The 13,355-nt window shown below is 34.8% G+C and overlaps 1 long non-coding RNA gene across 1 annotated transcript in view; it reads left to right on the top strand.

Moving 5' to 3' along the window:
* Nucleotides 1-12,784: 12,784 nt before the first annotated feature.
* Nucleotides 12,785-13,355, top strand: part of LOC135302085 (uncharacterized) — a 31,551-nt gene continuing 30,980 nt past the window's right edge. Inside the window, exon 1 of the long non-coding RNA XR_010363777.1 lies at nt 12,785-12,928. This is a non-coding gene — a long non-coding RNA (uncharacterized LOC135302085). The remainder of the gene's footprint in view (nt 12,929-13,355) is intronic.

Genomic DNA, 13,355 nt, shown 5'->3' on the forward strand with positions numbered 1-13,355 from the left:
GATCAACATCTACAAATTACCCTTGGTTTAATGTCAAGTCCTTAAACTCTCTGTGGTTTTCATGAGAGCACACACATTAGCCTGGGATTAGCAAAAAAGTGCAACTGTGGTTTTGCCCTTTTATACTTTCTGCTGCATTTTATTCTTAAAGCAAAATTCACGTTATGCTAAGGTTGCATTACAAGACTTCTGCAGTAATCTACCAAAAATAACCAAAATATATACATATATAAAAGCATAGTATGGTACTTTTGTAACTGTATGTATTTTTTTCTATCCTTTGTTTCCAAGTACCATTTGAAATTTCTCACTGCATGAAAAATTGTCTTGAAATTTCAAATACAAGACAAAAATGCATTTTTAAACTCTAATTTGTCCATAACCATTGTCATTGAACAAAGACAAAGCTAGTTTTGAAACCATGTTCTATAATAACAAGAGGAATGATAATAGCACATGCTGAATGCATAAGTAAAATACCAATGACTGGAAGATTAAGGCTCTCTCTTGACTTCATGGAACGCATTTCACAGCTGGTATTTCAGCAGAAGCACGCTTTGTGCAAAAACTTGTTGCCAAGGAAAATATTTCATTTTAAAAGCTTTTTTTTCTTTATCGGTTGTTTTTTTCAGAGTACCGAAGGGCTTACGGAGAATATTTTGGTTTAAAGCACAAAAAAAAAAAAAAATTGATTCCTTTAACAGACTTGCTCAATTAATCTTTTTCTTTCCTCAAGTAAATTGATTTTATTTTCTAAAAGCATGTTAGGTGTAGAGGCACGTTGGTTGTACAAGTTGAAGGACATGGAAAAATTCAACTTCTGTTTCTCATACCCAGATTCATCCAAGTTTCAGCACATCCTGGACCTGGAAATCAACAGTCCCCCCTTCTTCCTCTTCCATCCTTTCTTCCATGGCATTCCCTGTTGCTCTCCTTTCCAAGTGCTCTACAGTCCTGCAACTATTATCTCCTATTTGCCCATAAAAGTAAATATAAATTATTCTTTGAATCTTTCCCAACTTGAAGCTAAGTGATGCTTCAGAATGGTGGATGGGATGAGATTTTAGAAAGTTTTCACTCAAATTAACCTTTAGCCAGTGCTCCAATGTAGCAGCTCTAGCTTTCAGAGCACCAAGTCTTGGCCCCATAGTGGCCAAGGTTAGAACTTTATTATTTTCTATCGGGTCACTATTTAATAATGAGTTTATGGTCAAATAGGAAATATACCAAAACTGGTTTTACCTACACATGCAGAGAATTTCTCAAGCTTTTTGGTAGAAAAATCAAAACAGTGTTTTGCTATGAACTCCATATAGCATACGTTATTCATTTCAAGAAACATGAAAAATTACAGCTTCTGCAAGCATTTGCAGCCTGGGTTTTTACCTAGTTAAGGGTCCTCTACAAGCCAAGTAGCATATAAACTCAAGATGAGACATAACAGCAGTGGGAACTTGCTATAGCTCTCCCTGTTTCCCTTAGTAGTCCACCACGAATAATTTTCTAGCTGACGTAAGGCACATTGCTGGACTGGAGAGGGACATTCAGCGCTTCACTGCTGCAGTTTTGAACAGAGAATCTTTTCTGCAGCTTCCAAGAAAACATTTATTCACAGAAGGACCAGAAAAGTGAGGGAGAGTAACTGACAAACCACAGATAATATTACGAAGATGCTCTTGTTGGCAGTGTCAGTTTATGCATTTTTTTACTCCTTTTAGCTGAATGCAGGCAACACAGTACCAGTTACCTTCAAGGTATTAGTTTGGAGGCAATTGCTTTAAAAAGCTCAGCCTCTGGGAATTCCTGAAGCTATATTAAGGAAATGGATCAGTGGATATTCATAAATGGATCAACTCTATCATTTAGAAGTTTCCAGATGAAGTGAGAGTAAATGTGATTGTAAAGGACAACTACATTAATTATTATCTGAAGAACAACAGAAACAATTTATGGGAGTGAAAAACCTGGTACAAGGAGATTAGATTTCAGCTAAATGATGAGACAAAAAAAAAAGGAGAAATAAACTCTAAATCCACTGTGTGATGCATAAAACACTGACCAAGAATATACTAAAGATGGTTTGGATTATTACCTCTGAAAAATCAAGCTGGTCTTCATGTTTATGAGCCTCAACTCTCTACAGCTTTCATAAAAATACTGAATAAACTCTACAAGCATATTAGTTTACTATTGTTATTGCAATGTCTCTAAAATGCAACCTACTATTGTTTTTATTACATTTTTAGATCAGGAAAAGAGAAAAGTTTTCACTTTTTTTCATTTGTAGCATTGAGCCTTGTAAGATATATGCTACTGCAACTCCCAATTTTCAGATACATATTAATACATTACAGTTAATAACTTTACAGATAAAAATTGTGTTCATGAAGCTATGGCCTGAATATTAGCACTATTGTGCAGAGAGAGGTCATTCAGAGTTCTCAATAGCCCCTTCCCTGCATCTTAATCCCCACTTAATCCCCTGGCTATTATGGGCCCACAGTTTTCACACATTGCTTTGCCAACATACATCAATCCTGGTCTGTGAAGTATCCCCTGTTATTCCTGTTCCACATCTTTCTTTAGGAGAAAAATATATGTCATTCTTAATGGTACAGTGAAATCTGTAATATGGATAAACTGCACCCAGGGGATCAGACTGAAGCCATTAAAATTATTTTCACTATGAGTCCTGACTCAGAATTGGAACACTAATCTCCAGAGATAAAGGGCATCTAGCTGATTTACCACTTCAGTCCCCACTTTTAGCTTTGATTTTATTATTTGTTTGCTCTGTAACTTTCATCTATATTCTAGACCCTCAAGTGTTCAGCAGATCTTGGAAACATAACTGTATCAAACATACTGTGTCTGACTGATAGCTCTGAAATGTTCAGAGCATACCTTCATTATCCAAAATGGAATTAGCTGACTTTTTGTAGCTCAGAAGATATTGATATGAAATAGGCTATTATACAGTAGGAATACAGCATTTTAAGAACTTATGGAAGGGACACAATGCTTACTACCTTTGTATTGATTTCTCCAAACAGGAATTATGATTAAAACCTAATTTCAAGCTGGGTTAGGTTTCTCTAAGAATGAATAAATCTTTCTATTAGTTCAATTATTACACACCAAAGAGTGAGATAACATTCAAAGAATAGCAGCTTTTTCAGAGTGATTTCTAGATCACTGAGATTCTCTTAAGAACAGGTTTTAGGATTTACAGCATGCATTCCTAAAAACCTCAAAGCTTGATGCATCACTTTTAAATTATTCCTTCTCTCCTTATAGTTAGCAACTTTGATTTTCATTTCTTCTTGTCAATTGAATAGTTGGGAGAATACAGATATTACATACTTTTCTTTGCATGTCCGTATGGTTTCTTCTACATACAAATAAAGAAATTTTAAACATTTGGAATATCTAAATTAAAGAGGCAATTAAAAGAAAAAATGTGTCATTTTTCTTATGCTTGAAGTCTGGCAATGAATTCAATGACTTCACTGTATCCTAATAGGATACTGAGTGTGAAGAGCAACACTTCTGGAGACAGATTTTGAAACATTGCATAAATCATGGTCTCCTGAAACAGTGGATGTAAACTGTTTTGATGGTTCACTGAAAAAATCTTTCAGTGGCCATTTGGTAAAAGAAATGCTGTTTCCCTCCCTTTCTATTTGTCTTGGATGAAGCATGTAAGGACTGAGACATTGATTAGTGATTTGGGAGACCTTGCAAGAAGAAAGGAAAAAGGAGAAAAGGTTTAGCAAAGGAACTGCAGTTTCTAACAAACGCCTCAAGAGACAAGCTATGATCCATTTGTCTTTGTCATTTTTCCATCAGTTATATTCAGATATCTGCCATAGCATGATCTTATTGTCAACAAATATCAGTACATAAAGTATCATATGCGGTTATGGGCACAAACCCCTGTAATGACTAGAAGCGTTGCTAGTAGTATATTTGGGATAAATTCAAAAATTTTGTGCTTGTAAGTGTATCAGAAAAGATGCACTGAATGTAAAATATTTCCTCAATACACTTCTCCTTTGGACCAAATCTATTTATTCTTCTGAGGTGTAGGTATCATACCCAGAGTTTTGATTCCTACTGTAAACAAGGCTACTGCTAGTCAGAACATGCCAATCAATAGAATTTTCATTCCACAGGTTGCAACAAGTCCCAGCTCTTTTCCAGTCTATGGATGAATTAAAGTTGCATCTACAACAAGATAATTATATGCATCTAAATCCTACATATGAAAATGCTCATACTCTTAAGAGTATGAGTATATGCTTAAGATCTTGTTCCCTACAATTTCCTGTAGAGGGGAAGTGGAGAGGGAGGTGCAGATTATCTCTCTGGGACTCAGTGATGAGAGGTATGGGAATGGTTCTAAGTGTCATCAGTTGAAGCTCCAACTGGACACAAGGAAGCATTCCTTCACCAAGAGGATGGTCAAATCCTACAACAAGATTTATAGAGGGGTGACAAGCCTGTCAGAGTTCAAGACACATGTGGACGATACCCTTAACAGCACCTTTAACTTTTGGTCAGCCCTGAATTAGTCAGGCAGTTTGATTAGGTGATGGTTACAAGTCCCTTTCAACTGAAATAGTCTAGGCTAGGCTATTCTAGTCTGGTTTAGTCTTTTCTATAGATCCGTTGGACATGTTCATAATTAGTCCATATTTCTTTAAGTATTAAAAACATGTTAATGTGAATGAAATTCTTTATGTATATTATTTCCTGAAGTCCTCTAGTTAACTTATACACACAAAACAGACTCAAGAAGAATCAAAGCAAGTTTTTTATATCACATGTCAGACAACTCATTCTTTCTTTCCCAGGGACATAAGATGCGGCTTCAGGTGGAGAATGGCTGGGTTTTTGTTGTGTTTCTTTGAAGAATACTTAATGGATGAAAGCTGAACAGGAGAAATAAAAATACTTGAAAAACCCAAGCCAGATAACCTACAAACATCCCCAGCTAATAAAAACATCAGAAAAGCTTCACCCCCACAACAAGCCAAGAAACCAAACGTCAATTTATAAAAATCACTATGATGGGGGAAAGGTATTGAGTGAGTTAACTGAGAAGCTGTTATTACAGCTCCTTGTGCTATTTCAAGTATACTTTCTGTACAATTGCTGATACTGAACTGATCCATGGGAAAAGTGAAAACAGGCCAGAAGAGACCACTGCAAAATCTAATTGGATTACCTCTCCACTCGGTACGCAGTTATACGTTGATATTCTTTGACACAAACACTTGTACACTGTTTGCTGAAGTGAGAGGAAAGTAGCATTACTCTAAGGACCTGGAAATTTTAGGAGGGACTGAATTTAACATATTTAAGATACTAATTAGGAGTTGTTTGTAGTCACAAAATAATAGGAAAGAATAGTGAGAAAAAACCCATCCCCCAAGCCATCTGTAGGCAATGTAAGGTGGCATTACGAATTACATGTATAAGACAATATGAAATAATTGCCTGCTTTTATGACAATTGAATTCACTGACCTTGCAGGTCCTTGTGAGTCTATATTTGATGTCTGTCTTTTTGATCACAGCAGTGGGAAGGGTGGTCCTGCCTTTGGCCCTTGTCTGAGACTGAAACTCAATTTATCATTATTACAGAATCATCTAACTCTATAATTTTTTCTCTTAATTCCTCTTTTTTAAAATTTGTGATTTAAAAAATGTTTTATAGCAATTCCATGTTTTTGCACTCCAGATATTCGTGTTTTTACATTAAAGTAAAATTTAGTTTTACTTGAGTCAAGTCTAAACTCACAGAACATGGAGATTAAGAATCAGATATAAGTATTTATCCCTGTTTTAACACAGGATATTATGATAATAGGTGGGCACTTGGCAAATGTAGAAATTTTGTTGTACAACTGTGCATTTTAACCAAGTTTGAGACATAAAAGTAATACAGTATGACAGAAAGGTTTCCCATAATAACTTTGCTATGTCACGTTGATAGCACAGTAGCAGCTAAGTAAATATGGATGGTTAATGGAGTATACTGCTAGAGCATTGTATATCAAATTAATGGCCCTATTTATAACTTGCTTTAAATTTTCCATCATCTTCTCTTAAGACCAGAGGCTATTTTTTTAACTTGATATGAGGTGTTCTTTTTTTCACCTTCCTCTCTCTGTACCAAGATTAGGCATCACATTCTGAGCTGGCATAAATTGCTGTCACTCTTCTGAAGGCAATGAAGAAATTCAAATTTACATTAACTGAAGATTTGTCCAAATAAAATTAAGATCCTGATCTCTAAAGGGAAATAGGTACACAGTTTCTCTGACTACAGCTAGAGTTGGGAGTGTGAGAACAGTTTAGGATTTAGGTAAAGGTGACTTATTTGTAAAGCTAATTTCTGTAATTGGGAAATTTTATTTCCTTGTTAAGGGAAGCAATTCCTGTTGGGTCATACATAGGTTGCCAGGCTATAAGAGAGAGGATACGAGTAATTATAAACAAACCACTTTTGTACACTGACAGTCAAAAGGAAAAGAAGGCAAAACTAAAAAGTGACCAGCCAAAATAAGAAAAAAAACCCACAAAAAGAACACCACAAAAAAAACCCCCAAAACAAACAAAGAAAAAAAAACCCACACACAAAATTCCTCAGTTTTTAGTTCAAGAATAGTGTCTATTCATGTGCAGTAGTCACATTATGTATCAACTGAAATAGCCATGCCTAGGACAAATATAATTTAATATCTCATTATATCATACATGACATTACTATGCAATGTTCTGCATAGCTCCCAAGTGCGAAGTTCTAGGCCTCAGCACTGGAACTACAATGTACTGTCAATGATCGACTCTATTCCTAAAGTAACAAAAACACATACGGAAGCAGTGCTGGACCCTTACTTGGCTTTGTATACATTCTCCTTTCACAGAACAACTTTACTAAATAATCAAAATGGGTTTATAAGCCCCGAATGATGACATGAAATCCCAGAGTCATTTGTCTACAATCAAACAATGTGACCTTTACATAAACTTGAAGTCCTGACAGTCACAGTGACTGCAGATCAGTTTACGGCATCACTGCGCTGTAGCAGCAGATGTTTGCAATTGCACTTGTTCCACCACCTCTCTAATGATGTGCAATTGTCTTGGGGGAAAAACGAAAAGCCAGCTTAATTTAAGGATCGAAAAAGTGTTTGTTTGAACAAATTAAAAGAAGACAGACAAAGCAGACAGTATGAGATCTCTAAATAAGGCAAACCTTTAGGGATGAATTAGTTTGACTATATCATTCATTAGCTTACAGAAAAATAGAGCTGCCAAAAGTACATAATAATATGAATGAGTGTGTCTCTTCATGTTTTGCTGTTTCATCTCAGTCAATATTAACTTAATATTAACCCAACATAAATCTAGCTGTTCCTAAATGTGTTTCAGATTCACTTCCCTGCAATGAAAGATGCTTTCATTTTCTGCTTCACATAGCACAAAGGGATGCATTTGCATCATACCTTCCTCATTTCACCTCACCTTCCAACACTGTTATTATTTTGGAGATGTCTTATCCTGTTTCCAGTGATTCACAAGCCCATAATTGTGTTCATGGGCCAGAAGGAAAGGAAAATATGTCAAGTTAAGAGCAATTTTGTTACTGACTTTTAAGAAATGAGGGCAAAAGTAAAAAGAAAATCCTCTTAAAATACTTTCATTATTATTTTTTTAATTAAATATTTTTGAAAGGTTGTTTCATCAGAAGATCATTTGCTATATGGTATAGTAAAACATAACTTTATAGAGTTATATTTTGAAATAATTTAAATATAGTGCTTTTAGAGTTGTATTTGATTTTGCCCCTTTCCCCCTTACTTCCCTCTACTCTCTGTTATATTAGGACTGATTGGGAAGCAGATTAATAACTTAATGCATCCTCGTATGTTGATCTCTTGTCAAGGTGTAACCCAGCATTTGTCGGTATCAATGTTAAAAAAATAAGATTTTTTAAGCACAGATATTTCTTTTTCATAAAGTCTTAGAACTACAGCAGATGCAAAGTCAACTAACAAAAGAGAATATTGAAAACAATCTATTTTTCAAGCCTCACAAATCCAAGAGCCCTCTCTACCTTCTCTTCACTGTAGAGCATAAACCTGCAAAGTAGCAAATGCTGTAAATTTCACACAGCATTTCACCTACTTGGGTTTCTGAGGACTGGAAATTCTACATGAATCTTTCCAGTACTCAGAAATATTTCCTTCTACAATTTCTGTCAACTTTTTGTTTTTTTCTTTTTCTTTTTTTTTTTATACTAAAACAAATTTTTAAAGAAGAAGATGTGTTGACAAGATGTTCAAATGTTGACACACTTTCTGAGCTTGTACCTCAATATTAAATGTTCTTCTACCAAGTGATCTACATAACTCCTTCCCAACCCCACCTCCGAGAAATGAGTATACTTAACAGTGTGTGCACACACACACAGACACACACTCACATACAAATCTGTAATGTTTCAATTATCATTCTTTCCATCTCTTTTAGATGTTGTGTTCCAGGTAGAAAAAGCTATGAAACAGTAGTCTAGCTAGGCCCCTCCAGACACTGAATTAGCATCAGGCCACCAAGCAAATACATCATCTCCTCTGTTTCACTTCCACAGCTGTACAATAATTAAATCACTCCTTCAAAAGACTCTTTTATGCTAAATACATTTAATACATAAGAGAAAAAAAATTTAATAACTTAATATGCCCCAGGAAATAATGTTGGCAATGGAATCGCCTCCTGGAGATGCAGACACTGACAGAAAATGCCACAGTTATACTAAGAAGTGGACCTCACTGTCTAAATGAAGGGGAAAAGTCTATAATGTCATTGCCATTCTAACCAGGGAAAGGAAAAATGATAAGCTGTGACGTTTTCCTAACTGTAAATCTGGAAATGGGGTCTGACTCTGACATATTATTGGCTTAACAAAAGCAGACTGAACCATAGTATATTATTATATAACAAGCAAATCACACTAATCAGTCCAGCTAAAATTTTTCATTACTAGTAGATTCACAGAAGTCCTTACCTATGGGCCGACTGGGATCCATGAAACACTTAGAGCACAGTGTTTAAGACTCATGGTAAACATTTCTTGCACTTTAGCTTGTTTAGAAAAACAGCCTTCTCCAACAATAATAAGTCATCAAGGACATCAGTTTCTTCTTTCAGTGGCAAAACAGAGTCCATCTTCCAGTAACACATAATTCAATACATTGATAAAGCTGATCCAATTTATTTGATTTTTTTTACCTGTGCCAAACTTGAACAGATCATTTATAAAGCAAGCCTATGGTTATAAGAAAGGACACCCCATTCTCATTTGTCTTTACCCTGTTGGAACATTTGGGTGTTGTACTGATTTAGTGAATAGTCCAGCATTTCCTCACAATGTGCACTGTGTGTGTTAAGGTACTAAACCTCTACAATGCATAAATATGACTGACCATGTGAGTTGTCTCTTTAACGACATGTTAAGCAGGAGTGGTCAGAGAGTAAAGTTTTCTCTGACGTTTACACCTCTAGTGTACTACCAGATATATCAATAAGAAACGACGGCCCCAATGGAATGTTGTTGCTCTTAATGGGTATTTAACTTTCTTCATATTTAAGGGCAACAAATTATTGAAAATCCATACTCTTATCAGACTGATCTAATATCAGCCATTTAGACTTGTGGATACTGATATGCAAAAAGGAGAAAAAAAAATCCTCTTTGGCTCAAGGTGCTCATCTGCCATCTGGAACAGCTTCACCAGTTTCATCCATTATGTAAATGAGATGTAGTATTCATTATGTTTCATCTACTGATACTAATACATTAATGTGGATCTTACAGTTTAAACCCCTGAGAAGGAATTAGCTTCACATCACTCACTGACTTGAGATCACATCCCGTTACTTTTATTGGCCCTGTGGCATTTAAAGTCACTTGATTTTTAATAAAGCAGGTTTCTGTGGTGTCAGTAAAATGGTAGCTGCCTCTTTCATTTCCTTATCTTTCCTTTTCTCTTCCCAAGAGGTTATAGTATTTCAGACTATTGTATATCTTATTTGTTCTACAAAAGTAGTTTCTTCAATTACCTTCAAGTCTTTTTGCTGTTTCATAATAAAATAGATGAAAAGGTTTTTTTTCTCTATCCTTAGGATAAAAAAGGGGGTGAAAGTGCCAGGAAAATTGTTAACAGAATTAGTAAGGAGATATAGACTGGAGCTGAAAACCAGTTCTGTCAATGTTTCATTTGTCTTTGATTTTTGATATGTTAAATGAGACAAATTCAATCTGGTAATGTGATACCTGTGTAAACAGCCCTTAGTCACTCAAGTGAGTAAGCTGAAATCAATGTGTAAATAAGCATTATAGCTGTGTCCTTGAAAGACACAGTTTGAAACTGTTGCCAATGCAGTCAGTCATATTTATAGCGATGAAGCACCATCCAGGACTGAGCCCTGACAGAACAGAAAAGCACACTTTGATGGAAACAGTAAGCATACTCCTTTCCAGTACCATTTACCTTTTAAATAAATACTCACTACATGCCAGGGATTTAATATACTTGCTCAATATTCCAAATCACTATAGTGTAAAAGAGGAAAGAAAAGTATGAAGTGCAATTAAAATCTGTCATTTAGCATGGATAATTTAAATATGATTCTTCCGTATTAAAAGACCGCTTGCCAAATTCAGGATGGAAATGAACTTTAAATGCTATATGAGCTTTCACTGAGCTTTATGAAGAGAACTATCTGACTAGAAAATATAACCAAATTGGTTTTTTAAGTTATGGAAATGCATTGCAATAAGCAAAAGTAAAAGTAAAAGTAGTAGAAGATGCAGCTGCATTGAAGGAGGCAAACATGTATGTTAATAATAAATAATTTCAAACCTCTATTTTTTTTCCTACTCAGCTCCCTTCACTACTTGATCAAACTCAAGGTCTACAGCAGGACTGTTTAAATGAGAAAAGATAACCAGGTGTGATTCTAGAAACTCTTCCTTTGAAGATGAGGGGTTTTTTAGAACAAAACAGTTCTGTAGAACAAAACAGTTCTATAGAACAAAAAAGCATTTCATGAGGATGCACCACTACATTTATTTAATAAAAACACACATGTAGATTTCAAAGTGAAGGAATAAGTTGAATCTCAATTTTTACATGTTGAGGTTGGTTCATCAGATCATAAATGATAAGATGTAATAATATACATTTTGGTATTAAGACAGATACAACCACATTATTTTCCTCTTTTGGATTATTCTTCCATTTTCTGTACTTATGATCTTGAAACAAATCATAATGTTTTGCCTAAAAATTTAATTGAGAGAAAAATACATTTTTTGCATTCTTCATTTTATTATAAACAATACCAGCAGACATTCATTTTAACTTTAAAATCAAAATGACAATGATAGATAGAAATTATGTTTCTGAAGGAATTGTCCCCTTTCACATCCAAGAAGAACAAATTCTCTTCACTGATATTAGGAAGGAGCTGTAAACAAACTACATTTTTACTATTCTGTAGGACTACCTTTCATATGATGTAAGGATGATTTAATACTGTCATATTCTGCATATTCAACACAACTATTTTTTTACACCATGATTTAGTTTAACAGGGATAAGGAGATGTTGCCAAATGTATCTTTTCCTGTTTGGTAAAGGAAGGTTTTCTTAAATTATAGATGTGCTACCCTTTATCTGCTTTTTCACATTTTTGCTGCACTTTTTTTGCTTTCTGAATTCAGTTACAGGGGTGGTATTTAGCTTCATGGCTACACTATCAAATACAATATTGTTCTTTACTCCACATATCCTATTTGAAAATTATTTGTGTGATAGTATATACTGTGCACTTTCTACCTTCAGCAGCACCTAATTATAAACACAGTTTGCCTCCAACCGAGAGCCGGAGACTTTTGAACAAATTATGATGTAACACTGCTATCAAATAAGCTTGTAAAATTTAAAGCAGAATTGGGTTCAGAGTTTTGCAAGGGAAAAATAATGCTGGTTTTGTGGCTTCTGCTTCCTATATTGTTATTCACTAATGCTAAATGGAAGGTATGAAAAGTCACCGGTACCAATTAACTGTTTAATTAGAATTGCAAAGATAATTGTGCTCTTATTTCATTCAGCTGCAAAAGTTTGCTACAGATCCAAATTAAACAAAAAATAGAGTAAAACCAAACAATTTGAAATACATTCTTTGAAGCTGTCATGTTGAAGTTAAAATATAATGATTAATTCTTGACTGGAACATTTTACAGAACAATACGAAACAGATTATCAAACATCATGGCACAGCTGGAAAGAAACAGGCTAGTAACACACTGGTTTCAAAACAGGCTAATTTGATCAGAACTAACTAATAGCTTTGAATTTCTGCAGCAAGTGCAATTTGCAAAGTCAGAATGATCTCACTGAATTCAAGCTTGTATTGTACTTGTTCACAAAGAGACACATTCACTAATTCAGATTCCACTTGTAAATTAGGAATAGAATCCACATATTTGAGACCTGGGACATTATTTTAGTTTTGTAAAAGGACCACATTCTCTAATATACTGTAAAATAGATTGCACCCATGGCAATAAATATAGTGAACAGAGAAAATCAAACCTTCATTTTTTAATATCTCAATTTTGTATATCTCCCTGTTTTCCATCTGCTCACAGTGCAGGATGGGCTATTTTGGTATATATTAATAGAGGATTGAGTATCAGCATGCTCCTAATCTTGAGCATTCTCCATGCCAAAATGTAGTTTTTTCTGCAAGCACTGTGGGTACTGAACAAGTCCAGCCTTGAGAATGGGCTTAGAGTTGTTCTCCAAAGCCTTGAAGGCAATCAGAAGTGGGCTGCTTTGGTTCCTCAGGTAAGTGAATTAGTATATGTAATTTCTAGTGCTTATATATTCTTATTTGTTCTGTCAGGTTATAAACATTGCCCTGCAATGAGCCATGTGTGAGGCACTGCACTATCTGTGCTTCAAGATCACACTATGATATTAATTATCACTGTTAACAGATTTGAATGAAGCACGACAGTTTTTCTGGTAACTCTGGTTACAGACAGAAGTTCTTTGTCTATGTAAGAAGGATTAATGAAAGATAATTTTACAGCAGGAACATAAAAGAACTTGGCTATTCTAAAACAGGCTTAAAATTTTATAGAAATCCAGATTCTGTTTCTATATGCACAATCATGGTATGACTGTTTAGTTAAAAAGTGCAATCAGATTATAAAAATCTCTGAATCATTGTTCTAATTTACTGTTTCTGTCTAAAAAAAGGGAAGATAGT

The sequence above is a fragment of the Passer domesticus genome, chromosome 6 (assembly GCF_036417665.1).
Source record: "Passer domesticus isolate bPasDom1 chromosome 6, bPasDom1.hap1, whole genome shotgun sequence".
Taxonomy (NCBI): Eukaryota; Metazoa; Chordata; class Aves; order Passeriformes; family Passeridae; genus Passer; species Passer domesticus.